This window comes from Lepidochelys olivacea (assembly GCF_965140295.1).
Source record: "Lepidochelys olivacea isolate rLepOli2 genome assembly, chromosome: 17".
NCBI lineage: Eukaryota > Metazoa > Chordata > Testudines > Cheloniidae > Lepidochelys > Lepidochelys olivacea.
This window is the reverse complement of record NC_140427.1, coordinates 5,254,970-5,281,919: the sequence shown is the minus strand read 5'-3', so window position 1 is coordinate 5,281,919 and position 26,950 is coordinate 5,254,970. Positions and strand designations below refer to the sequence as shown.

Genomic DNA, 26,950 nt, shown 5'->3' with positions numbered 1-26,950 from the left:
GAAATACAATGTGGGAGTAGTGAGCTACAACATCCATATGACAGCAGGATGATCCTAGTAACAGGAGCAAAAAAACTCTCTGGGTTTTAACCCAAATCTCTGTGACAGGTATCTAATCTGTGGTACTGGTAGTTTATAACCAGGCAGGCAGCATATTTATTTACAAACAGATTTGACTCTCTTTTATATTTTAAATCCAGATAATTGAAGCCAGAGTACTAAATTAATTTAATCTCTTGTTTTCTACAATGACCCTTGAAATGTATAATGCAACGCCCATACAATTTAGCGATTGATAAAGCATGACACTTTTAATGTGTTTTTCACATTTCTCTCTGACATACCAAGGACTTGAGCAGTAGATGCTTGCCGCAGATGATCTGAAATGCTTTAGGCATAGCAGCTTGGGAGGGCAAGGGGAGGAAGTTGGATGGTTGAGGGGATTGTTGCTAACAGGATACAGAGCCTTTCGCTTCTCAGACACTGGTTTGATTTGGGCCCTAGTTGGTAGGAATGGCAGTTGTTGCCATCTCACAGCTGTTCAATAGCAGATGTGAAATGAATAGAGGTTTGGGGGAGGGAGGGAGGAATGATGAAGAATGTCAGTTACGTTCCCAGTGGATAAGTGTCCTCATCACTAAAACCTCCATCGTAATTGTCACCTTCACTAGCAGGCTCAGGAAAAAGGCCAAGGAATTAACTCCCCTCTCTCCACTAGACCTAGTCCCTCTAGATCACACCAAGGTATCAATGCTAGAGGTGTGTCATAGGAGAAGCTTGCATTGCACCTGTCTGTGCTGTATCTTGTGTGTGAATCAAGTGAGGAGCCTGTCACTCTTGTACGTTTCACTAGCAGAGTTGAGTAGTTTACAAACCTTGTACAGTAGGAGCCAACCAGTCTGCATACATTATGATGAGAGATTGGAAAAGTGCAGGGCTTTCTCCCCCGTGTTATGATTTTGCTGCTGTTCCAAGCTGATTTCACTCTGGTTTCCACTCAGATCCTTTCAAGTCCATTACACATTAACCTAAATGGTTCCTTTATAATTGGAGATAGCATGCAGACTCCTTGGCTCCTACAAAAAAAAGCCTCATAGAAAGAACTGCTGGAAGGATTACACTGCATCTCGCCAGGCCCACATAGCTCTGCATCTGGTAACTGTGAAGAGACTAGAGAAGGCGCCAAGCTGCAAAGATCCCAATTTCCCCTGAATTCAGGGCCATTGGAGCTAGGCCTGTCTACACTACAATTTTTTCCCTGCGTTTGTAACCATTCAGATTAATAGGTGTAAAGGCTAAAAGGAGACAAAGTGGGTGAGGTAATATCATTTATTGGGCCAAATTCTGTTGATGGAAAGGACAAGCGTTTGTGCTTCCACCAACAGAAGTTGGTCCAATAAAAGATATTACCTCACCCACCTTGTCTCTCTCCTATCCTATGACCAACACGGCTACAATAAACACTGCAAACAACAAAAGGCTGGAAGGGACTATTATAATTGCTTAGACTGATCTCCTATATATCTCTGCCCACTTGCTGCCACTTTCATCAATATGAGAATATTTCCCCTTCACAATCCTGTCAATCACCAATGGCCATATGTATCGTTCGTCATCTGTCCCTGTTACACCCTAATGGCAGGTAGTATGGGAAGACCCTTCACTGGTTTAACTTCTCTAACTGGCTTCTAGTTAAGTGATATTGATGTAAAGTATCCATTTAACCCTTCTTCTCTAAAATAAATATCTATTGAAATTCACTATTGAAGGTTTTGGAGGTCTGGATGTTTCTAACGTGAAGGAGCGAATATTAATATTCTATTGTCATAGTTAGTCTTCAGAGTTAAACACTCTGCTGAGATAAGGTGGGGGCAATTCAGGCCTCTCAAAACTGTTGTTTCAGGCTGTTTGCAGACTCAGTGAAGCAGTGCTGCCAATAATAAATGTCAGCAGTGTCTGAGCACTGTGCTAGGAGCTTTTTGGCCTATGGCTTTCTAAAAACAAATAAAACAATGTGTCTCAAACAATAAAATACCTCTCATTCCAATTTGGAAAGGCATAATTATATCTTTACAGCCACTAAAAGTCTATAAATTCTTGTTGATGGAAACAATCAGATGCAATAATTCAATTCCTCTACCTGATCTATGTACTTTTCCTTTTACTCTTTAAACATCAGCTCTTTCAAAAGTGCCCTCTCCCCCTTCTCTCATCGCTGTGATCAGTCTGATCAAAGCGCATTCCTGCCTTATTAGCAGCCTGATCCAAAGCCCATTGAAAACAATGGAAAGATTCCCATTGACTTCAATGCACTTTGGATCAAGACCTTGGGGCTTAATGCTGCACCACTGCAATCAATGGGAGATTTAGTTGGGAGCAGGGGGGGGGCCTAGAACACTGATCTTGAGATGACATTAATTTGATGTACTAAAAATGATAAGGCCTAATCCTTCTCCATGAGTAAATGTTGAAGGATTGGGCCCCTGACTACGTTCCCAAACACAGTTCAGATCTTAGATACAGTAATACGATATCAGACAGAGACAGAGTGTTAGAATGGAGAGAAGGGGAAGGAAGGAGAAGCACGTATTCAGTATTTCGTTCCCAATGCATAATACGTAATTATAGGCACAAAACCAGTGGGTCTGATTCTGATCCCACTTACACTGGTGTAAAACCAGTGTAACTCCATCAACTTAAATAAAGTTGCTCCTGATTTACACCAGTATAAATGAGATCAGAAACAAGCCCACTATCTGATCCATGATCTCCTAATGTATTTCGTCTGTTGCAAAGACAATGGGTCCAAAACTCTTCTCACTTATACAGGTGCAAATCAGGAGTAATTTCATCAAAGTCCACTGAGTTCTACCTGGTGTGAGAGGACAATCAGGCCCAATGGGTCAAATTCTGCTGACAGTTACACCAGCGTGAATCCACACTAACTCCAGTGAAGACAAAGAAGTTACTCTGCTTTTGCACTCATAGGAAAGTAGAGCATAATTTACCCCAGTCTTTATTTGCAGTACATTAGGTTTTTTTTTATATATATATGTACAGGATTATTTCCTTTCTTGGGACCCAGCAATTTGGCTGTTAGCATCATGTCAGAGGATATGCACCATTAATTTGAATGCTTGTGGCATTCACAATTTAGAGAAGCTACTCTAATAAAGAAAAGGAATTCCAGGTAATCTTTATTCACTGCTTTAAGGCAATTTCACTGCAGTTCTCCAAATCCCCTCTTTTCCTCCCCTCCTTTCCCCATCCTGCATCCCTGTGTCTCCAGAAACAATGGACCCAATTCTCTGTGGGTGTGAAAATTGGGGGAACTCCACTGAATCAAGTGGAGCTTTCCCACAGAATCTGTCCCATCATGTTTTAGGATTAACCCATTTGTCAGTCACCCACATACAGTGTATTAGCTCTCACTTTACAAAGCTCAAAGCACACTGGACTTAAGTAGATAATCAAAGAACTTCTGAGACTCTATGTAGCCCGGTTCAGTAGGCAACGTGCCATATGCTGCAGTATGCATTTTAATGGGGTCCCTTCCATCTGCAGACACAGTTTAGCTAGTCCCGCTATACAAGACACATTTTCACTCATTGGGTACAAGATCTAGAATCTGCATGTTCCTCTCTAAGCATGTTCCATCATTACGCCCTCTACCATTGTATTGTCTAAAGTCAGTCTGCCATGGTGGTTGCATGGCTGAGGGATAAAGCCTCAACACATGACTTAAAACATGTTCTCAACATTCGGGAATGCAAGGACGGTTTTATTTTATAAATGGATATTTTTACATGCTGAGTCCAACACACACGCAATCAATCAATCAATTAGATCCTGCTGGGGGGGACGAAAAATCCTCCAAGCAGAACCCTGAGAATCCGTTGCAATTATACACATGTCAGGTAATAAGACTGCATCCCAAAGAGCGTGAGGGTCACTGTGCCAAGGCTCAGACATAGCTCTGTGTACCTTAGGTTTGATCTGGGAAACAGATGTTTCTTCAGGCACATTTTTTTGCTAAGTTGTAAAACCCAGCGCTCTTGGGGGTAACTTTTCCAAAAGCAATATGTGGGTGTTGCACACACACAGATCTCTCTAACAAAGGATGGGATCTGTGCCCAGGCCTTCCCAGCACCACTCTGAATTGTTAACCCTTCCAACTTTTAAAACTCCATTCACTGCTAATTCTTCCTGCCCTTATTCACAACCATTTTAACCCTCTTTATTTAGGCTCAGGGCGATATCTTTTAATAATGAATGACCTGAACCTTAATTTGCTAGGATGTGAGAAGAGAAGTCAGGATGGTTAAGCAAGGATCTGCCTATTTATATTCGGTGTTTAAAGCCCAGTCTTGCAAGGGGTTGAGCACCAAGACTCTGATCCAGTACGGCCCTAGGTGCTGGAACTAGGGGGGCTGCCGCACCCAGTCTTGAAGTGGTTTCCATCATATACAAGGTTTACAGTTTGGTTCAATGGCTCTCAGTACCCCCCACTGAACAAATTGTTCCAGCCCCACGAGTACAGCACTTAAGCACTAGCTTAACTTTAAGCACACAAGTAGTTCCAACTTAAAAGGTAAGCATTTACTTGAGTGCTTTACTTATATCACGGCCTTGGTGCTCAGCGCCCACCTTGTTCAGCACTCATGACTACTGTCTCTACGCACAGAATCCTAACTTAAATAGTAATGAAAAACACCAAGGGCTCGATTCTTGACTCACACCACTTTTACACCAGAGCAACTCCTCTGACATTAGTGGAGCTACTCCTGATTTACATCAGTGTAAATAAGATCAAAATCAGGACCTGAATAAGGAGTCTGGAGTTGAGCCCCTGCTCTGAAGAAGCTCCTCTGCAGGAGGACCAAGACTGTGGAATGAACTGCCCACAAACCTCACCACCACTTCCCACTCCAAGTGCAAAACACCTTTCTTTAACCTTGCCTTTCATAATATAAACACATAGCAACAGGTATATTAAATAACAAACTACCAAAACACGACACTCCAATGCACACACTTCCCCCCCTCTGGGGATAGGATGAACAAACAACACGGGCCAGATGTATAGTCACGTTGCTGAATGCACCGCTGGAAGGCGCTCAGATACAACAGGGAAGAGCGCATTATAAAAAATTATGTAGAATAGAAAGAAGCCCCACACTATCAGTTTTTCCCTCTCCTCTATATTCCAGTCAGATTCTGCCTAGTTGGGGTATTCAGGTGTCACTGAGGGAAGAGTTTGATCCATTAATAGGAATTTAGGCCCAGATCCTCAAAGCATTTAGGTACCTAACTCCCAATGAGTATGTAAACTGGCTTAGCCAGCAGCTTCTGGAATTTATTGGCCTTTGGATAGAACAAACCTAAGGACCTCATTGCAATTACAGTCTGTTAGCCACTAAAGCATTAGCATGGTAGGTTAAATTTTACTCTGGGGCACTTTAAACAATTAAATGCTTTCTTCCTCCTCACTGACACTAAAGAATTATCATCATCATCAGAAGCAAGGAAAAGGGCCTAGAAGACAGGTCACCTTGCTCCAAGCCAGTCAGACAGTTAGGAGAGGTAAATCCATAGAGCAAGATGCAACCATCACTCTGGGGATATTAGCACTTACAGTCAGCTTGCATCCTTCCCTTTAAGGTATATTGGCTGCAGAGGACTTCCACAGGTCTATCATTAGGATGCTATTTGTGTTAGTGGAAGGAAAGAGGGTCTATTGGCAGAGATCTTGGGTGTACGCTGTGACATCCATTAAACCAACCATTTGAGTTTATTAAAGAACTTCTGCAAGAGTCAGGCTGTTAAGTCAATCCCAGTGTGAGCCTGTGATTTAACTCACCAAAGACCACCCTCCAGCCATGCGATTCCAGTCTCCATTTGACTCAGTTTAATTTCTTTAAAACAAAACTGTTTACCACAAGTCGAACAGGTAACTCAAGCCTTTTTCCTCCTAACTCGGGTCCTCTGCAGGGGCCTAGCTACTACCTATAGGATTATACTCCACAGGCCCTCTGCCTGGGAGTCAAAGTGAACCTCTCTGTTCCCTTCTCCTTCCAGGATTACACTTGATCAGCCATCCCTCCAAGAGTCACATATAAACTGGGTTCTTTTTCCTGCCAGTCTAACCCTCAAGTGAGCTACCTGCTGGCTTTTATGAGGACCAGGTGATCTTCAAGCTATCACAGGATCCCTGGTCTCACAAGATCAGCGGGAAGGCAGCTGATTAGCTACAGGCAGGGCTGGGATCAACTTCTGTTAAAGGGCCAGTTACCCTGTGACATCCAGTTTCCCACTAAAACCCCGGTTCTGATACTTATATCCTGCCCACCTAAGATTAATTCATTTAGAAGTAAAGGAGCTGCAGGGCCTGGGCAGGTCAGTTCTTTGCTGGGACCAGATGGGTGAGGAAGGGTGCTCCGCTCTGGCCACAGACAATCCACAGGCTGCATTTACTGGACCTGGGAACAAGAGGACCTGAGAACTTTAACCCTAAGTGAAAGGAAAAGGATCATGTGGGAAGAGACCCAGGGAATGAAGCAGCAACTAACTGAAGGAAGCAGTATGTGGCTGCTGTTTATAGAGTTCTTGGGTTGGAACCCAGAGTAGTGGGCAGGTCCAGGTTCCTTCACTGGCCGAGTGGCCTAAGCCTCAAGAAAGGGACAAGATGCCTGAGCAAAGGGCTGGATTTAAAGGGTCTAGAGACAGGGCTGAAGACCCTGGTGAGGGCAGATAGTTTGCTGGACTTTTGTGATCCCGTAAGGGATTCATCCATTTTTGACAGTGTGACTTGGCCAGAGGGCTAAGCCATTGAAGACCTGCCAAGCAACGTCAACAACCTGCAGGGGGCACCAGGAGCAGGAAAAGTCCTTCAGTACCAAATACAACAGGAGGCGCTCAAGAGGTGAGTGTCCCCCATTACAGGCAGTAACAGCCTTTCATTTGATGGGCCACTGACAAGGCCCATCATTCCATACTGATCTAAAAAAAAATAAAAAATCAAATTAAGCCTGACCGAACTAGATACAACTTCACTTTCCCATGAACTCTATGTAAAAGTTAGCCCTCCAGGTTCAGCTGGCTAAATTAGTCTCCATTTCTGCTTTAAAAAAAAAAAAAAACACACACGTTCTGAAAAGTGCATAGCCATGGCTTCCGTGCTGCGCTCAAGAGGCAGTGGCATTTCAATGGTGGCATAAATTATCTCTGTTCCTAATCCTGTTAAAGCAACTGTTAAAATCATTCAGCTTGTACAGGATATAAATCTTAGCAGGATTTGTCCTACACTCTGGGATCCTTCTGGATGGAAAGTGCTATATAAATGGAGGTGATTATGACTGTGAACGAGAGAATTAAAAGATCATAGTGGCTAGATAAGGAGGAGACCTGTTAAGCCAGGAGTTGCAATCTCTCTGCTGCATGGACAGGATACAGTCCCTCAACAGAGAGCATATTAGATGTTAAAGTGACATTTGATCTTAACCAAACAGCGAAGACAAGTTTGTCTACATTGTGCAGCAGCCCGGGAAATTTAGCTGGTATCTGTATCTTGTGCCCTACAGGTGACACAATGGGATAATTTTGGTTCATGAATCAAGACTAGACAGACAACCAAGCTGTGGCCAAATCCATGGAAGTTTAAAGTTTTGCTCAACACAACCCTTTAGAAAGGTAGCAAATTAACAATGACCTAGGAGGTCCAGTGGAAGACTATAGAGATCTAACCAGGGGACTTCAAGGGAAAGAATTGTTGCTTTGCACTGTAAATTTAGGAGGCCTGAGCCAAGATTGTTTTGCAGTTACACAAATGCTGTAAGCTTAAAACACTCATGCACTTCAAAGAAAAACATTCTTTACTTCCTTCACTAATACCACTTTTGATTATAAAACTAAACAGCTCTTTGCCATTTATGCTGTTAGTTTAGTGTTTGAACTTCACTCAAAAACAAACTGGTCAGTTTCATTTTCTGGTTTTAATGCATTGAGGTGAATTCCACATAAAGCAAAAGGTTTGCACAAGTCCTACACGCTATTTAACTTGCACGTAAGCCTTTTTTTGAGGGCTTAAGTGTGACCTAAGTGTGCATAGGCCATGAGCTGGCTGCTCTGCAAAGAGGTGAATCCATCGTAGGAAAATATTTCAATATTTGGGTTGGAATCCCACAGCAACAAAAAAGCATCTGTTTTTAATTTTTTTTAATATCATGGAAACATTTCTATAATGTAAGCAACCAGTCGCTGTTACATAGTTAAGGTTGAGTTCAGTTTTGCAATTAAAGCAGGGATTCAGTGATTTTTCAAACATAACAAAAAAGGTTGCCAACTCCCAATATGCCCATGAGTCATACTATATTTGGTGTATTTCTTAAAGCTCCAGCTCCCAGAGTCATGTGATTACATGAAAATCTCAGCTTTTATTTTAGAAACAGTTTCTAACCCTCATGTTTCAGAGGAAAGCTTGAAAATGTAAACCTAAAAGCTCAAAACCAGAAGGCAAATAAAAAGAACTAAAACATAATTATTGTTTAAAATCTCATTTATGGGCAGGACTGACTCATGGTTTTGAAACACCAAGGATGAATATAGTGTATCTTCCCCAAAATTACAACACTTACTCTTTGCATACAAAATTATTAGGTTTTGTAAAACTTTTTCCCCCTCTCAAAACCTAAATATGGGGCCATGTCCCTTTAAAAATACATGCACTGAAGTACCTATGCAGCAGCAATTTCATCTACCTGGCTTAACCTTTAAAGAAACACTACCACCATGCAACTCAGATAAACTTGTTCATGATTCAAACTAGCACAGCCTCGGCCTGACTTACTGATTTTCCCTAAATTAATTCCTTCTGTCTAGAAATGTGATTTCCTCTATCTAATGCAAATTGATCTTTTCACCAAATCTTATTTGACAGCCCTACAATTTACTGTGTAATTAACATTTCTTGAATAAAAACAGTTTGCGATGCAGACACTAATTCCAGGAGTGAACTTCAGATTTCCACATTCACTCTGACATTTCCTTGCCAAACAAAAGAAAATCCTCTAGGCTGCCTGGCATCTTGTCTTTTAATGTCACAAACAACAAAACAAATGCAGAAAATGGAGCTTTTTGCCGAGAACAAGAATAAAGGAACAATTCGTTTGATCAAGGGAAAAGTTGTTGGGGGCTTTTAAATAAAAATATTAAACTCTACATGACATTGAGATGCCAGTGGAATACTGCAGACAACTGGAACATCTCATGGAAGGGAAGCAAAAACAACACAACAAAGGGCCTTTTTCTATTGAAGCAGCACTGCTTTGTGTAATGGAAATGCTTTAAACTGAAAATCTTTCATTACGAAAAGAGCTAGTAAATGGTTAAAGAAGAAAGATACTGGACTGGGACTCAGGGGACCTTGGTTTTGTTCCTGGCACTGCCAATGATCTTGGGCTAGCCCCTTCACCTCTCTATACCTCTGTTTCCCCTCCTGGCCTTTGTCAGTCTTGTCTAAAGACTGGAGTCTCTGTGGGGCATGGACTGTCTCTCACGGTGTGTTAGTACAACACCTATTATAACACAGTTTTGATCTCAGTTGGAGTTTCTAGGCACTATCGTAATACAAATAATAATAAATTCCATCGGCATCAATGGAATCAGATCTGTTTAGGCCTGCAGTGAGGTTAAGAATGAGATGCCTACAGTGTGAACTGCAATGTGCTCAAGGGGCCATATGCTGGTAGTGATCTCTCACTGACATCAGCAGCAACTGCATGTGTGGTCTGAGAGCGAAAGAAGGTTCCTAATTCAATGCAACAGCCACTGTGCTCGTTTCTCACTGTGAGAAAGCGCCCTCCCCCAATCCAATTAAGAATATCTAAATGACTTTCTGAACTTGAACGATTTCCTTAATTATACCACAAGTTACAGTTTAATCAAGAAATCAATCTTTATACCACTACAAACCCAAGGGTGCTGAGCATCCATCTAACAAGGCTGCAGAACATGATTCACTCTGTTTTAAAGCTGTTTGTGTTCTGGATCGCCTTGGATATGCCTACACTGCATTGTAATCCCGGATCAGTGGGACCGGGGCATGTGGATCTGGTGTTTCCAAGCCTGCACTTTAACATACACGCTGCATTGTAAGCTTGTAAGAATAATGAAACAATTCGTTTGATCAAGGGAAAAGTTATTGGGGGCTTTTAAATAAAAATATTAAACTCTACATGACATTGGGATGCCAGTGGAATACTGCAGACAAGTGGAACGTCTCATGGAAGGGAAGCAAAAACAACACAACAAAGGGACTTTTTCTATTGAAGCAGCACTGCTTTGTGTAAGCTTGGCTTACAATGCTGGACCCGGGTCTCGCAGCCTTTCTGACTCAGGTCTGTGGTTTGAGCTGCATCCACACTGCAAAACGACAGAGCTTGGGTCCGAATTACAGTGGGGCTCAGGCTCTGACCCACCCCCCTAGCAGGGTTCTAGGACCTGGGTCATGAATGCTTGCTGACCCAAGTCAGACTGATTTGTGCGTGGATGGAAGAAGGGCGTGGGCTCAAACCTGAGTTAAAGCCTGAGCATAGTGTACGGTGTAGACATACCCTCTGGGGCTCAATACTCTATTCCCAGTACCATTACAAACACACTATGTGGCTTTAGCCGAGTCACTGCATCATTCCATGCCTCAGTTTTCCACCTGTAGAACGTGGTCAGAAGGGACTGTTATGATCAGCTAGTCCAACCTCCTCCATAACACAGGCCATAGGACATCCCTGAATTAATTCCTGCTTCAAGTCCAAAAGCTGTGGTTGAACTAGAGCAGTGGTTCTCACTTTTGCACTGGTGACCCCTTTCACATAGTAAGCCTCTGAGTGCGACTCCCCTTCATAAATGAAAAACACTTTTTTATATATTTAACACCATTATAAATGCTGGCTGCAAAGCGGGGTTTGGGGTGGAGGCTGACAGCTTGCAACCTCCCACGTAATAACCTCATGACCCTCTGAGGGGTCCCGACCCCCAGTTTGAGAACCCCTGAACTAGAGTGTGTGTCTTTTAGAAAAGCAGCCAACCCTGATTTAAGAAATTCTAGTGATGGAGAAAGCCACCACAACCCTTGGTACGTTTTTTTCTGGTTAACTACCCTCACTGTTAAAAATCTGTATCTTATTTCTACTTTGAATTTGTCTAGCTTCATCTTCTAGCACCAGATCTTGTTATAATTTTGTCTGCTAGATGAAAAACCTCAGTTAACAGACTTCTTTTCCCCACGTAGTTACTTATAGGCTGTGATCAAGTCACCCCTTAACCTTCTCTTTGATAAACGAAATTGACTGAGCTAGAAAGGATGTTTTCCAATCCTTTAATCATTCACAGAGCTGTTCTCTGAACCCTCTCCAATTTTGATATTTAATGAGCTCTGGAAAACAGATGGAGATCTAGAAATTAAAAGTTCAAAATAAGAATTAGTTATTGTATTGTCCTCATCCCTTCGTTTACAGTGAAATCCATGCTGGTGAGAGGTGATGGATTGAGAGCCCTGATGATTGGAGGCCCCTACCTATAGCATAACATGAGCAGTAGCAGTTCAAGTTTCTCAATAGATCACCCTCTCAGTGTGTCTCAGGACCATCCACAGGGGAGAAAGGGGAATCTAGTCTGCACTTCTGCTGAGACTGCCAACAAAGGTAGCAATTATAGTGATGGTCTTTATGACGCAGACACTTGCCCACTAGGGACATAACTTAAACCAGCAACTCATTTCAGGTAGGCTATCAAATAGCCTTCAGATAGTAACAACTTTTAGTTATTGCTAACTTGCCCTGGACCAAATTGGTGATCCAAAAATGACTCTATAACCTATTACCAATCCAACCAGACAGTACCCTAAAGTGTACTGGTTTTATTAAGGTACGGCATGCTAGTGTTGTAGGTTCCTCACAAACGCATTATGAAACCTCCTTCTTAACTCACAGATTCCCAGTATGAAAGGCCTTGCCTGATTTTGAGACTCAAGCTCTTTCTCTTTCATTACAGTCACATAGAGGATTGATTAAACGACCCAGCAATGTCCACTGCATCACTGCTTTTTCAGGATTATCCAATTCTTTTAACTCAGCAGTCCTGCCATTCCACACACACACACACCCCCCTCAATGCTTCTCATCTCCTGCCACGCCCCCCACCCCCAGTACCTATAGAGAACAGAAGAAATAACTGCCACGGAAGTGGTTGTACATTCTAAACCTTCTCAGCACATGACTCCTATTTATTTCCAAAGACTGCGCCCTGCTCTGGCAGCCCTGTTAGTTGGAAAAATTAGTATCCAACACTATAACATTATTGGGTTAGGGCCCAGAGGCAGGTCACAACCCCTTGTTACGTAGGGGGAGAAATACACATTTACCAGGATGCACAGGAAGCAAACTAACAATCCACACAGAGCAACTGAGAAATTAATTGGGTGGTGGTTAGTGGGCTTACTAACCCACTTATATGTCTCTGAAGGCAGCTCCAACAACTGCCATATAAATTAAAAACTGCAAGTTCAAAAGTGTGGAGATTTCACCCTCGAACCAGATCCATCATAATTAGGTATTTGAAAACAGTACAAAATAGAGATAAGCCAAATTGGAGATACCTGCAAAATGTTGATAGTTCTTTGCTATCTCATCAAAGTATGGGTTCCAGGCTTTCACTAATTACTGTTTGAAAGGCGCTTTCAGATCCTGGAAGGTTCTATTAAGGGGCAAAATATTATTACCATTTCTTCTGTGGAAGCCAGAGTCATGCCTTTGCTTAATCCCATCAACTCCCCTCATTCCCCCAAAGTATCTTCAAGATGGAATCCACCTCCCCCTTCTTCCCCTTCAGTACAGAAAAAAGTCTGTACCCTCTTCTAGCCTAACCTACCATGCCCATCATTCCCACTGCTCACATGTCCAGAACCTGTTGCCCTACCCTCCTCTTGTTCTTTAGATTTTGCTTCAGGCATTCAACATGTTTCACCCATGTTGCATTTAGCAACACGCACCTGGTCTCATGTTAAAAATTCACTGCAAAGGCTGCATTGTGAGCAGTCTGTACAAAAAGGGCTGGTTCAGGGTGCACCTTATGGTTCAGGTGAGAGCTGCACATGGCAAAGGCTGGAAAATGAATTTCGATTTATATCAGTTGAACATATGTGGATTCCAAACAGTGAGTGAGCCGCACCTCTGAAAGGTTAAATGACTTGCATGCATGGTGCCAATCAATGGTCAATTGCTGTCAATTCAACTGCACATCTTTGCCCTGTTCCCTTCAGTCTTTAGAGGCTCGTTGGTAAGCCTCACCACAGTCTTTTACATGGGCATGGGGGGAGACATTTTCACACTGCGTGCAGGTAGGGGAAGTTCCGTTTGTGCCAAATATATTGCTACATTATCAGCTGAACTAGATTTGTTTGGGTTGAGAGATCAATATGCATCCACTCATCTCGAATACTGACGACAGCGTTGTTCCTGTGTTATGCAATGGTCATGAGACAAAGGACGTCGCAGAAAAGACAATCGGTATTATGGTTTGTGAATTATGTGTTCTGATTTCCCTGCAGAGCCTGCCTCCAACAGCTGAGCTAACCTTGCTAGTCCTTCCCCAAGGAGAGGGGACTAGGGCCATGTGACAAACTATACAGAGAGACACTTCTCCACTTTAGTCTCTCCAGAGTTACAGCAAGTTCTGCACTTGGTGTGTTCACATGAGCTGTATGAGAACTTGGTAAAGTGGTCATGGATGTGGGCAGGAAGTTACACCAGAAGAAGGGTGTGCGGTCATGTGGTTAGTGCAGCAGATAATTTCTAGCTGAGTTCTACCTCTCCCACCGACTAGCTGTGCAAACTTGCACAAGTCATTCAATTTCTATTTTAATTCTTCCTTCTGTGAAATAGGGATCATGCTTATTTATTGCACAGGGTTGTCATGAGCTTTTGTTCTCAGGACACTTTGGGATCCTTACACAGAAGGCATTAGTGAAGTGCAGAGGATTAGTATTTAGTGGTAGCAGCAGTGGAGACTGGAGCCACAACGTGACTCCACAGCTGGGAGTGAACAGACATGGATCCTGAGAAGTGCTAATAATTTGTGGGATTTAAAGTGTGGGAGGTGGCAGGAGAATGTATTGGCCTTGCCAACCTCAGACCCTTGTACTAAGAGTAACCTTCCTTCCCTTTATAGCCTACCCCAGAGCAAAAACCTGAAAAAGGGAACAGAAAGAACAGGTGGCAGAGTGGGATGGCTGCCCAGCCTTTCATCCCTGGGGGCTGTCCCTTCCTCTTATCCCATTGCATCTCCTCCCACTTTGCCCTCTCAATAATACAAAGGAAAGAAGATTTATATTTAACATACACACATTGACACGTCAAAGGAGTCTTTCTTACTTTGGCAGAAAAAAATACAATGCTGGCTGGAATTTAACCCCTGTGGCTCTGATTCAGCAAAGAATTTAAGCCTGTGCTTAACTTTAAGTCCCCCTTGACGTCAATGGAGTTTAAGCACATGCTTAAGTGCTTTGCTGAACTGGGACCTTATTCCATCATGCTTCTCTTGGTGGCGTAGATATGTGTAGTGACAGTCGAACCGTAAGCCACAGTGCAGCAAATATCTGAACTGGAGAAGTATTTTAATTGGTTATGGATAGGTCTAGTGTTCAGGTATTCAAATTTGTATGGATAGCGGGGGTTGAAAAAGTGAACCATATACCTAAAATCATAGACTGATGTTAGAGATAGAAAAGTCTTTCTTATTAGATCTAGCTCCAATTCCCATTTGGGGCAGAAAGCAACTGTAGGTTGAGAAGTCAATGGGACAACTCACATATTTCAAGTTCGGCACATGCTTAAGTGCTTTGCTGGAGGAGGGCTTTTTGTACTAGGATGCACATTTACACATGTGGCAGGTGTATGAGCAAACCTGGGAAAGGCATGTATAAATGGAGATGTACGAATCTACCCACACTTCTGTGGATTCCACTGAAATGGGGCCCATTTAGTTGGCTGCAACTATTTAAACTCTGCTTAAACCTAAGAGTTTATTTCTCTAAAACAGATCTCTACCTAGAAAACGAATAGTTGCCAAAGGGATACTATGAAGTATTGTTTTAACACAAAACTGATTGTAGAGCACAGCTAAAATAAATCAGACAACATTTTGCAAAATCTCTCCTCACCCTATCCCTCCACCTTAAATCTCTGCATTCAACAAACACTGATAGACAGTATTTGGCATTTACTCAAATACTCAAAAAATATGGATTGGTCTCTTCCTTATTCTTGAATTGAAGATTAATATTAATCCCGTGTGTAAATGGAATCCTGTTTAATTTAGGCCCCGAAGAATATTCTTTTAAGCATGGCTCTTTGGATTTATACTGCAGCACAAAACATACCTAGGGCGAAATTCTGCCTTCACTGGCATCTGTGCAACTCCATGGAATCAATATAATTGAGGACAGAATCTGGGCTGTGGTTGACATTGACTAGGCCGTGTTTGTTTGTTTGTTTCTTTTTTTTTAAAAAAAGGAGCAATATTGAATTAATTCAATGGAATTTGGAAACTATAAATACCTATGCAGAGCTCATTACTGAATCTAGTCTGTGATTTAATTAAGATCTCTCTACAACTCTGTGCCTGTGCTCCAAGCCAATTGAGCACTTACATCTTAATTTTGTTACTTGTCTGATCTATTACACCAGGCAACATTCAGTGCTCATATGTAATCTTAATTCCTTTGTGTAGAATCTTATGATGCAAGGAAAGTATTTCCATTTGCAGGCTAGCTGTTGAGCTACAACAAAGCCTTACAGAGACTTCACCTTCTGACAATGTTGTGTATAGACAGAAGCAGCTCTGTGTACATTTCATTACTCAAACCTGCATTTCTCTTGTGTGTGTGTATATATATATATATAAATATAAATCACTGGTTTCCTGTCATTTGCTTTTAGAACAAGCACCTTGCAAGGTTTCTGTCAACCAAAAGAAAGCAGAGTGAGAATAAAATATCTAATTAAATATTAACCTTTCTTGTTTGTTCCCAGTTTATGGAGAGCTATAACAACCATTACACCAAAGGTGGATGAAAGGAGATGTCAGCTCACTGCTGATCTGCAGCATTTTTACAAAGAAAACCCAACAAACAAATCCTGTTGCTTGTGTTTGTACACAGCCCTTCCTGCTCCCAGAGAAATATCACTGCTCCATGGCCAAACATTGCAAGACAGGCGGGAATTGCATGTGTCTAGCATGAAATTCTCCCTCTGTATTAGAAAGACTGATCGAGATGCAGTATCAGCTATTTAAAAATATTAAAAGGTGGAGGGACTGAACCTTGACTATGGGTACTGGCTCATGTAAACATTTCTTGATGCTTAAACCAGTCTGCTTTTGTTTGTGAAGAGTCATCCAGTAATGTTCCCTGCTTCCTCCGTATCAGAAAAGAAACCTTTCTTTCTTTTCTTGATCAGGAGAGACTCCTTCAAGAAGCTACTGTGTTCAGAAATTAAAAGTACTGCTACAACAGACATCTGCATGATCACTGCTGTATGTTTCACTGTGAATCCTGGGATGCAGTGCTCAGTAGGTCCATTGGGTGCTCCCAACTCCAAGACCTAGGCCTGATTTACCATTACCTTGTGCATCATTTACCTCAGTGCAAAGGGAGCACAAAGAAGTTTATGACTGTACATCTGGTAACACTGGGCCCCACTTCAAATGGATGTAGATGACACTACAAGACTCTAACCCACTATCTGCAATGGGCTCAGAGGATGTTCTCTGATCGGTACCGCCAGTGAGTGCACATGATGTTCTCTGAATTTGCCAGCTCTACAGTTTGCGCCAAGATGGGGGTAGATATACATTTTGTCCCAGAGTTTAGAAAAGGAACCTCTGCAACATCCATAATCCCTCCTCCACTTCTTACAGTACTTAGCACTAAATAGTGATTCTCCTCTGGAAGTCTCTGGGGCCCAGATTTTTGAAGGTATTTAGTCATTGCTGTGCTCAGCATTGCTTGGGAGCCTAAATCTCATTTTTAAGAGTGATTTAGGCACTTGGGAGCCTAAATCCCCAATCACTTAGGTGTTTCACAGCAATACCTAAATACCATTAAAAATCAGGGCTTGAGTGCTTTACAGAAGGTGGGTGAGTATCATCACCCCCATTTTACAGGTGGAGAAACTCAGGGACAGATATAGTGACTTGCCCAGTCACACAACAGTCAGTGACAGATTTGGGACTAGAATTCAGATGAATACCCTTTAACCTCCATCTGCGTAAACTCTCCTACTGCATAACATCTTTAAACTTACAGTATAGGCTGATGCTACCTGTGGGACTGATACAAAGCCTGCCGAAGTCAATAGAGAGCCTTTCAATCAACTTCAGTGAGCTCTGGATGAGGCCCTGTCATGGACAGGATGCATGTAGGTCACGCAAGCACATTGCTATTTATGTGACTGCATGTGTTGTAATTAAAAAGGTAAATAGGCTAAACGTTCTCAATTCTTCCATCTCAGAGTGTGAAATTCACATTTTATTACCCATTCTTTTGATCTTCCAAAGCTGGAATCATGGTCTGATCTCTGGGAGAGTTGTCTTGAATGGATTTTCCCTTATGTATTAATATTTTTTGTAACTGTCATTGCATTTACTGGTTTAATTTAATAAGCTACCCGTGCTCAGGAATCTTATTAAAGTTTAGGTCCATTGTCAAAATCACACAGAACCACAGAAGGACTTAACAGGGGAATAAATGCAATAACTGGAAAACAGAGCTATACCAACAACTTAAAGGGCTAAGCTGACTTGTGTTTTTGTATGTAAATAATGTGTATTTTCTGGTAACCCACTCCTATGTGCGAGAAGAGGTAGAAGTGGTGATGCATTTCCTGCTTGACTGGTATTCAGAACAAAAATAGTATGGATATTTTGGCCCAGATCCTTGGTGTCTGTTAAGGAGAATACAATGCAGCGCAGGATGGGGGCACAAAAGCAGCATTTGTGCTCCCCTAATTCGAGGCCAGCTGTGTCAGTCCCCTCGTGTCTCTTTTGCCAGCTGTCTACAGCCCTAAAGGGCTGACCTCAGTAGTGGTATTCCAATAGCTCCTGATCCACACTGGGGTCTAATGTGCTGGGCATTACACAAGCACATAGAGAGAGAGTCTCTGTCCCAGAGAACTAATGATTGAAATAAGCAATGCAAACACAAGGCAGGAACAGAATCAGAGGCACAAACAGGGGAAGTGACTGACCAAGGCCATGCTGCAAGTCAGAAGAGCTGAGAATAGAACCCAGCTCTCCTGTGCTGCTGATTGCTGAGGGCATAAGGAAGCAACATACATGCTCCTTTCCTCCTGGCCATGTCTCCTATTAGAGCAGCAGTGGCCATGGTGATACAAGAACCACAGTGTCAGTTCTATGCTGCTGAGAGATCTCACTGCACAGAGCTTATCCTCCTGTGTCCGAACACACCAGCTTTATGGCTGCGCTGCACTGACCGCATGGCACAGCCCAGCCACAGGACATAAAATACTCAGCCAAGATCATCACTTAACTCTGCAGCATTACACCAGGGCTGAATTGGCCTGGGGTGTTTTACGCTACTGCCAGACTATTCCTTTCATTCAAGGGGCGATCAGCATAGGCTAAAAATGTGGGTTCTTGGAACCAACGCTATTATTTTAGGAAGGTATATTCAACAGGGGCTAATTCAGCATTAAATTGTTCCAGTCATAAATCCTTAGACTTAAAATTTGATTTAACTCCTATATATTACCTGTAAAATAAACAGAGTTTCAATTAACAAGTCAACAGGGTATGCCTGAGCACCTATTAATTTCTGTGCCAGGGACATATAGAGTTTCCATATAAAGTAATTTAATAGAAACTGTACCTAGGAGTTATTATTACACTGCTAATGCCCTCTTTGTGTGAAAAATTCATTCCTGGCACAGAACTCTCCTGCTGATCACCACCATCTGTTTGCAGAGTTCACATAATCCATGTTCTACTAAGTACATGCAAGATGGACAAGGTCACATTTCCTCTGGGCCACAGTGAATGGAGTGTTTGAAGTGTAAAGATAAAGGGAGGGTGCCTTATCTGCACCCCCTACTTTATACCCTGAAACAAAAACTGAGTTTTAGAACAAGGGCCTGGTTCTCGTTCATATCAAAGCCCATTTAGGCTGCTCTGGCTGCATAAAGGGGCCTTAAAGCGGACTAAAACCCAGAACAGTGTAAAAGGGGCCTTAGTGTAAATGAAAATCCAACTCCAAGAATCTAGTTTCCTGGAAACTAATGGCCATTCCTTCCTTCCGCTGGCATTTTGTGGTTGGGCTTCATCATGTGTCCTGGTGTTAACTCGGTTTTAGCCCCTATTTCCTATGGGCCCTATGCTGGCTTTTTTACCCCACTACTGGAGGTGTGAAAGTCCCTAATTGCACTTCCACTGTTCAGAGGAACATAGCAAAGGGGCTACACCATGCAGGGGAGACACTACCCCTCCTGAGCACCAGAGCTCTGCTTCATGGTGCCTTTCCCCATAGCTCCATGGGCTAGGGAAGAGATAGGGGAGCAGCCACTGGATCTGTTGCTAAATTAGTGCCATAGGCCTAACTTTCCCAACATAGAGAATGTGGAGGGTTAGCTGCTACTACCACCTAAAGACCTTAATAGGGCAGGGGTAGGAAGGATTATCTAACAGAGGCACTGGACTGGGACTCAAGAGACCTGTGTTCTACTCCTGGCGCTGCCAAAGATTTCCGGTGTGACCTTGGATCTCTCAGTTAATCTACCCTGTACTTCAATTCCCCATCTGCAAAATGGGATAGTGCTCTCCTATTTCACAGGGGGATTGAGAGGTGCTTGGATACTATGGTGGTCAGGGCAAACTAGATAGAATGGGTGGGAATTCAGTCCCACCATGCTTGTTGATTGAAGGAAGGAGAATCCCTTTATCATGTCCTTAGACCCTGTGTGCAACCAGATCAGGGAGGAAGAGTGGTCTTGGGCTTAAGGACAGGAGTGAGAGGCAGAAGCTCTGCATGCTGTTCTTTGGACTTGGAAAGTGCTTCATCTCTCTGCGCCTCAACTGTACAATGTTTCCCAACTGTCCAATGGGGATATTATTATTTCCCTGACTCACGGCAGGAAGTGAGGTTTATCTCACTAGTGATTTAGAAAGTGCAGCGGAACTCCTGAAAAGAAGGTGCAAAAGGACCAGCTGGTGTCACTCAGACCTAAGAACGGCCATACTGGGTCAGACCAGTGGTCCATCTACCCCAGTATCCCGTCTTCCAAAAGTGGCCAATACCAGATACTTCAGAAGGAGTGAACGGAACAGGCAATCATCGAATGATCCATCTCCTGTCATCCATTCCCAGCTTCTGGCAAACAGAGGGTCGGAACACTCAGATCATGGTGTCGTATCCGTGCTTGTAGGCCCTTCTAAGCTTTGGTATGGGGATCAAAGGAGGGTTAGAAAGAAGGGAAAGGATATTCTGAACATAACCACATAAAACTATTTAACAACCTGGTTAAAGCAGGAAAAGGCAGAAGACAGTATCATACCAACCACTACTGTCTGAAACAGCTACAGAATTCTGAAACTGACATGAATGCAGTAGTGACAGCAATGTTAATGAGCTAGCGAGAATGATTTCAGCTAGAAGACCTCACCTCCTGGCTCGGGTTATTTTGATGAATGAGCCTGTGTTGCCTTGATTGCCTATTGATTTTTAAAAAGAAAAACATGGTTTTCCCTTTTGTTTTTCTTACTCTTCATTTCCAAACAGAGTGTGTGTGATGCAGCAGGGACAGAGTCGGCTCTCAATTACATTGGGCGAAAAAATCAAAGTAAATCCACTGAAATCAGTGGAGTTGCCACCATTTACACTGGTGTAGCTGAAAACAGACTCTGGCCCATAGAATTTAAACATTGACTTGTTATCCAAAAATTAAACAGAGCACCAAGACTCAGGCTTCATGTATCTTAACCCTATGCTAAGTTATTATTTTATAATTAATTGAATATATAAAACCCAGGCGTATAGTAGGGTATATTGCTTATCAATAACTCAGAGCTTTGGATACCAGAAACTGTTTATTTGATTCTGCTTTATAGATTTGCCATGGGACTGTAGCATGATCTAGTGGGCATGCCATTGCACTGAATCAGGAGACCTGGGTTTTATTCCTTGTTCTGCTACTGACCTTCTGTGGCATTTTGAGGTCCCAGTCTTGGCTGGGGCCTCTAGATGCTGTTGCAGTATAAGTGTTAAACAACAAATATAAAGGTAATACTGTGGGTAGCACAAACCTGACAGTGGTAAGGGAGTACTTTGTTTTCAGTGATGAAATGGAATGTCTTTAAGGAGGCAGGATGATAAAATGTAGACAGCAAGATGGTGATAGTCAGCAGTAAGAATGATACTTACCAACAGGGGCTATTTGCAACAGACATGGCTGAGTTCCTGAGCAGAGGTCCAGTGAACGCTGTGCTGTCCCCAGGGGGGTATGATCAGCCCATGATGCAATACTTCTGCCTTGTGTTTCATTGGCTGAGCTGTCACTCAATATCCTGCTGGTGAAATGCAATGAAAAAAGGGAACTCACTGAGACCTTGAATTAACTTTATCCTGCTTGTGTAGTTTGAATAAGATGTTATTTTTCAACTTAACCTCTGGGCTCCTAAATGCTATTATCCCCAAACTACAACATAACTAAAGGAATTGTATGTAGTGGCTACCGCACAGAATGCCTAGTTCTAGCACTATCTTTGCCACAGACTTCTTGTGGGACCAGTGTGAACTCTGAATATCTGCACTGATCTGCAAGGTATGAAGTATTCAGTGAGGAAATTCACAAATAATGTTGAGCCATAAACACATTTGACTTCCCCCCCCCCCCCCCGTTTGTGGACAATTCTCAGTTTATTCAATTAATTTCTCCAATTTGTGTGTGCTCTACAGCTGATCCATATGGTAGATGTGAACTTGACTTTCCATGATATCAGTGTGAACCTTTCAGTGGGTAGCTTCAAGGGACCAGGTGCTAATTCTTCAAAGCAAGTTACTATTTCAGCTACATGTATAGGTTTGTTTGGCCAACAAACCTATAACTCTCTTGAGTCTAATTGTCTTTACATCAGTTCAACTCTCATTAAGTTCAATAAAGCAAAACCAGCAATGGGGAGAGAATTAAGCCCTTTGTGTTTATAGAAAGCTTTTCTCTCTAATTAAATGCAAATAAGGGAGGCAAAGATGTGATACAGCAAAATTATTTCTTTTAAAGATGTAACTTATAGAACCACTAGGCTTATGCATTCCAACACCAGAAAGAAAGAACAATGGGCCAGCCTCGGATCTCCGTTATACCAGTGTAAATGCAAAATGACAACTGAATTCAGTGGAATTACTCTGGCTTTAAACTGGGGTACCAGAGAACAGAATTTGGTCCATATCTCTTCTTTGCATTCCACGGTGATTGAAAGAGGATGCTCTTAGGGGTGATTGAAAATAAACGCTAAGCTGTCTTACCTTTTGGAGTTATACAGATACCGCAAATAGACATTTGAGGCTAGAGAGGGAGGACAGTTTTAGGATTATGGCACTGGTTTGCAGTTCAGCACATCTGGGTTAAATTCCCAGCTCTGCCATAGATGTCTCACTTGACTGTAAGTCAGTTACTTCATTTCTCTGTGCCTCAGTTCCCCACCTGTAACACAGCGATAATACCACTTCCTTTCTCCCATCTTTTGTCTGTTTAGATTGTAAGTGCTTTGGATTAGGGACAGTCTCTTACTTGGTGTTTATATAGTTGTGAAGGTTCCTTCCCAACTCTGAACTGTAGGGTACAGATGTGGGGACCTGCATGAAAGACCCCCTAAGCTTATTTTTACCAGCTTAGGTTAAAAACTTCCCCAACGTACAAACTCTGCCTTGTCCTTGAACAGCATGCTGCTACCACCAAGCGTTTTAAACAAAGAACAGGGAAAGAGACGTCTTTCCCTAAAATATCCCCCCCAAGCCCTACACCCCCTTTCCTGGGGAAGGCTTGATAATAATCCTCACCAATTGGTATGGGTGAACGCAGACCCAAACCCTTGGATCTTAAAAACAATGAAAAATCAAATCAGGTTCTTAAAAGAAGAATTTTAATTAAAGAAAAAGTAAAAGAATCACCTCTGTAAAATTAGGATGGTAAATACTTTACACGGTAATCAGATTCAAAACATAGGGAATCCCTCTAGGCAAAACCTTAAGTTACAAAAAGACACAAAATAAGAATATACATTCCCTCCAGCACAGCTTATTTTACCAGCCATTAAACAAGAGAAAATCTAACGCATTTTCTAGCTAGATTACTTACTAACTTAACAGGAGTTGCAAGGCTTGCATTTCTGATCTGTTCCCGGCAGAAGCATCACACAGACAGACAGAACCCTTTGTCCCCCTACCCCCCTCCAGATTTGTCCCCGCATTGGTCATTTTGGGTCAGGTGCCAGCAAGGTTACCTTAGCTTCTTAACTCTTTACAGGTGAAAGGGTCTTGCCTTTGGCCAGGAGGAATTTTATAGCACTGTATACAAAAAGATGGTTACCCTTCCCTTTATATTTATAATAATAGTACACAGCACAATGGGGCTCATATCACAACTGGGACCTCCCTGTGCTAATGGAGAGAGCCACCAAATGAAAGAACCCCAGACATTAGAGATGGGAAAGCCCTATTACCTCCCCATCTGCCAAAGCAGAATTCATTTTGACCATCTTTCAGCCAGTGCAACATAGCACCCTACAGTCTGTCGTCCTGTTCTTCACATGTATGCTGCATCTGGGTATGTTACTAGACACCAAGCAAGCATCCACCATTTCTTTATGCAGCCTACAAAGGGTAAGAGGAGCTGAAGGGGGAGGAGACTTTGGGTAGGTGCTGAATTTTTTTACAAGGAGCAGCTAAAAATAAGCTACAGCTAAAAATAAAGTATGATCATAAAATGCTAAATCTCAGGGATCTTCCTGAAATCCTGAGGATTAGCTTTCATCTCACTTTAATCCAGACAAAAATAGCCTTCTCGTTGCCAAAAGGTGTAGCTGAGCTTTACGAATAGAGATAATAGTTCTGCTTCCCTACACAAGGTGACAAACATCCCCTACAAACCCCTTTCACACAGACTTGCACCTCCCTCCCCATCTGGGTTTTCAGAGGCAGAGCAATAAGCTTCTTGGGTATGTTCAAGACTAAAGACTGACAGAAGAATGGTGCATCTCTCTTTGGTCAGATAATTCCTCTGACATAGCAGTTGAATCATGAGCTCCATGGAGACTATCTGGCACAATCCTGCATCGAAGTGATCAGTGAATCCTCTGTCAATATATGCAAAAGAGCCCAGTTGGTACTCGAAATGGGCCCAAATCCAAACCTCAGCTGTGGCCTGGGCACTGGGACACATGCACATGCCCAAGGACCAATGTTCTGTTACCAAGCTGTACTGGAATGGAATCTAAAGTTTACTGCTGCAGTCAGCTTTTCTGTGTTGCCAACTCCTTTGATCTAAGTGAAAGTTTCATGTTATACGTGTTTTTCTTAAAGCCCCAACTCCTGGAGCCATGTGAATTCCTGAGAATATCAGCTTTCATTTTTAAAATGTACGTTCCTAACCTCCGTGGTTGCAGAGAAAAGCTTGAAATCACAATGCAAGTGAGCCCAAAAGTCTCAGAAACCAGAAAGCAAAGAAGAACTCCAAAGGTATGAGTTTTTTTAATTTAATGATTTTTAAGCCAGCCCCATGATTTTTTGGGGTCTGATGATTTTCAATGATTGGGGGTGGCACTGCTGATTTGTATTCCATAATCTGTTTCAGCATGGGTGAAATACATCACTGAAGTGCAATTTAAGCCCACAAGGCCTACGCACTAGTTATGTCCTACTAAAGCACTATGGCATTAATTGGGATTTAAGAGGTGTATAGGATTCTGGCTTGCTCCTCTACAAAGGTTTGAATTTCACCACTTAGCACAGGGAAAAAAAAAAAAAAGACTTTTGTAGCACAATAGCCTCCAACTCCATACTTCCAGTTATTGGATCAAATCTATCATTGGTGTAATTCCATTATCCAGGTCAAGGCATGTTGGCCTGGGGGAAAGCTTGCACTGTTTCTACCTTCACTGTACCTGATGCGATAAATCAGGGACTGCAATTCCCAGGGGTCTCTGTCCAGTATTTCCATAGGAACTGAATTCACTTAAAAATAAGAGCAAAGCTACAGCTTATGATCGTCATAATTTACTACTATGTTCCATGTACAAGTGCAATCCAGGTGATTGGAACTCTCATATAAATAGCCATGAGGGACTTGTTCCTGCAAGCTGTCAAGCAACCTGCCCCCATCCAGCAGAACAGTTAAACACATGCTTCATTTTAAGCATGAGTAGTCCCGTTGGAGTACCTCACAGGATCAAGCCTCGAAACCCATAACAGGTTTCTTGATAGTAATTCTTACTGCAATATTTCCTTTGATTTTGACACGATTATTTGTGAGTAAGAGTTGTGTCATCAGGCCCCTGTTCTGTATCATGATGTTTCCAGCCTAGAGAGGCTACTATCTTGTTGCATACAACATCCTCAGGTTGTGGATGGAAAAGGTGACCAGATGTCTCTGGGATTATGAGTTGGACATTTTTTAATAAGATTTAACAACATTACCCTTTATCTTTACAGGGAAGAAAACAACTGATTAGAATGAAAAGGAGTACTTGTGGCACCTTAGAGACTAACAAATTGGTTAGTCTCTAAGGTGCCACAAGTCCTCCTTTTCTTTTTGCGAATACAGACTAACACGGCTGCTACTCTGAAACCTGATTAGAATGAGTTACTCTTAGTTTACAATCATCTAAGAGTTAAAACGAATCCCTGCAAATTTATTTAAAGGAACAAACTATGTTATCTGCCTGGAGCTGGAGTTCATATAGTATGTGGCACAGAAATCTCACATGCAGAGGAGATCATGGGGACAGAGTAACTGACACTAACAGTCACTAGTTGCTTTATGTAACTGATGTTGCAATAACATGCTACTGTGCAAAAGAATGATCCGGGGGAAGGGGGGGAATCTAATTTCTAATGAATAATTTGGCAATTCTCTTACTGTTGTTTGGCGCATTAAGGATAATGTTCTGGTGCACTCAGTAGGACGACAATGCTCAGCTCAGACCCATCACTCAGAAGGCATCAGAACACAAAGTGGGGACCTAGTGGTGAATGCAAAGAAGTTACCAGTGTCTAAAGCCCACATGATGCATGATACAGCTCAGTTATTGCTGTTTGTACCTGTCACATACATAGCAGTAATAAGATCTAAAGAAGTGCTTCTGGAAATGATCACAGGGAAACAAATATTTCTAGTCCTGTTTTTCCTCTTTATGTTGAGAGCATGGAGAAACATTAAGGAGAGAGGAACAGAGATTAAAAACCCAAGCCCTCAGTGACAATATCACTTCCTCCCCTCTGCCCACACTTTTTTCTTTTTTGGTGCAGAAGATGTTCTCTAGGTGTACTGTATTGGACAGTATAAAAAAACCCAACAATTACTTCTATGTGTTCATAATCATCAGTCATATGCAACTGTGTACTTCTGAGATCCAGTAAACTGTAATGAAGCTATTTTCTGTGTAGGGCCCTACCAAATTCACAGTCCATTTTGGCAAATTTCATGGTCATTGGATTTTAAAAATAGTAAATTTCATGATTTCAGATATTTAAATCTGAAATTTTTCAGTGTTGTAACTGCGTGTGTGTATGGGGGGGTGTTGCAAGGTTATTGTAGGGGAGTTGTGGTATTGCCACCCTTACTTCTACGCTGCCAGCAGCAGCGCAGAAGTAAGGAATGCACGGTATGGCATTGCC

The 26,950-nt window shown here is 42.3% G+C and overlaps 1 protein-coding gene across 1 annotated transcript in view; it reads right to left on the bottom strand.

Moving 5' to 3' along the window:
* The window catches only part of DHX40 (DEAH-box helicase 40), a 58,607-nt gene extending 36,980 nt beyond the window's left edge, over positions 1-21,627 (bottom strand). Inside the window, exon 1 of the mRNA XM_084650920.1 lies at positions 21,482-21,627. The gene's annotated coding sequence lies outside the window, so the exon portion shown is untranslated. The remainder of the gene's footprint in view (positions 1-21,481) is intronic.
* Positions 21,628-26,950: the final 5,323 nt, after the last annotated feature.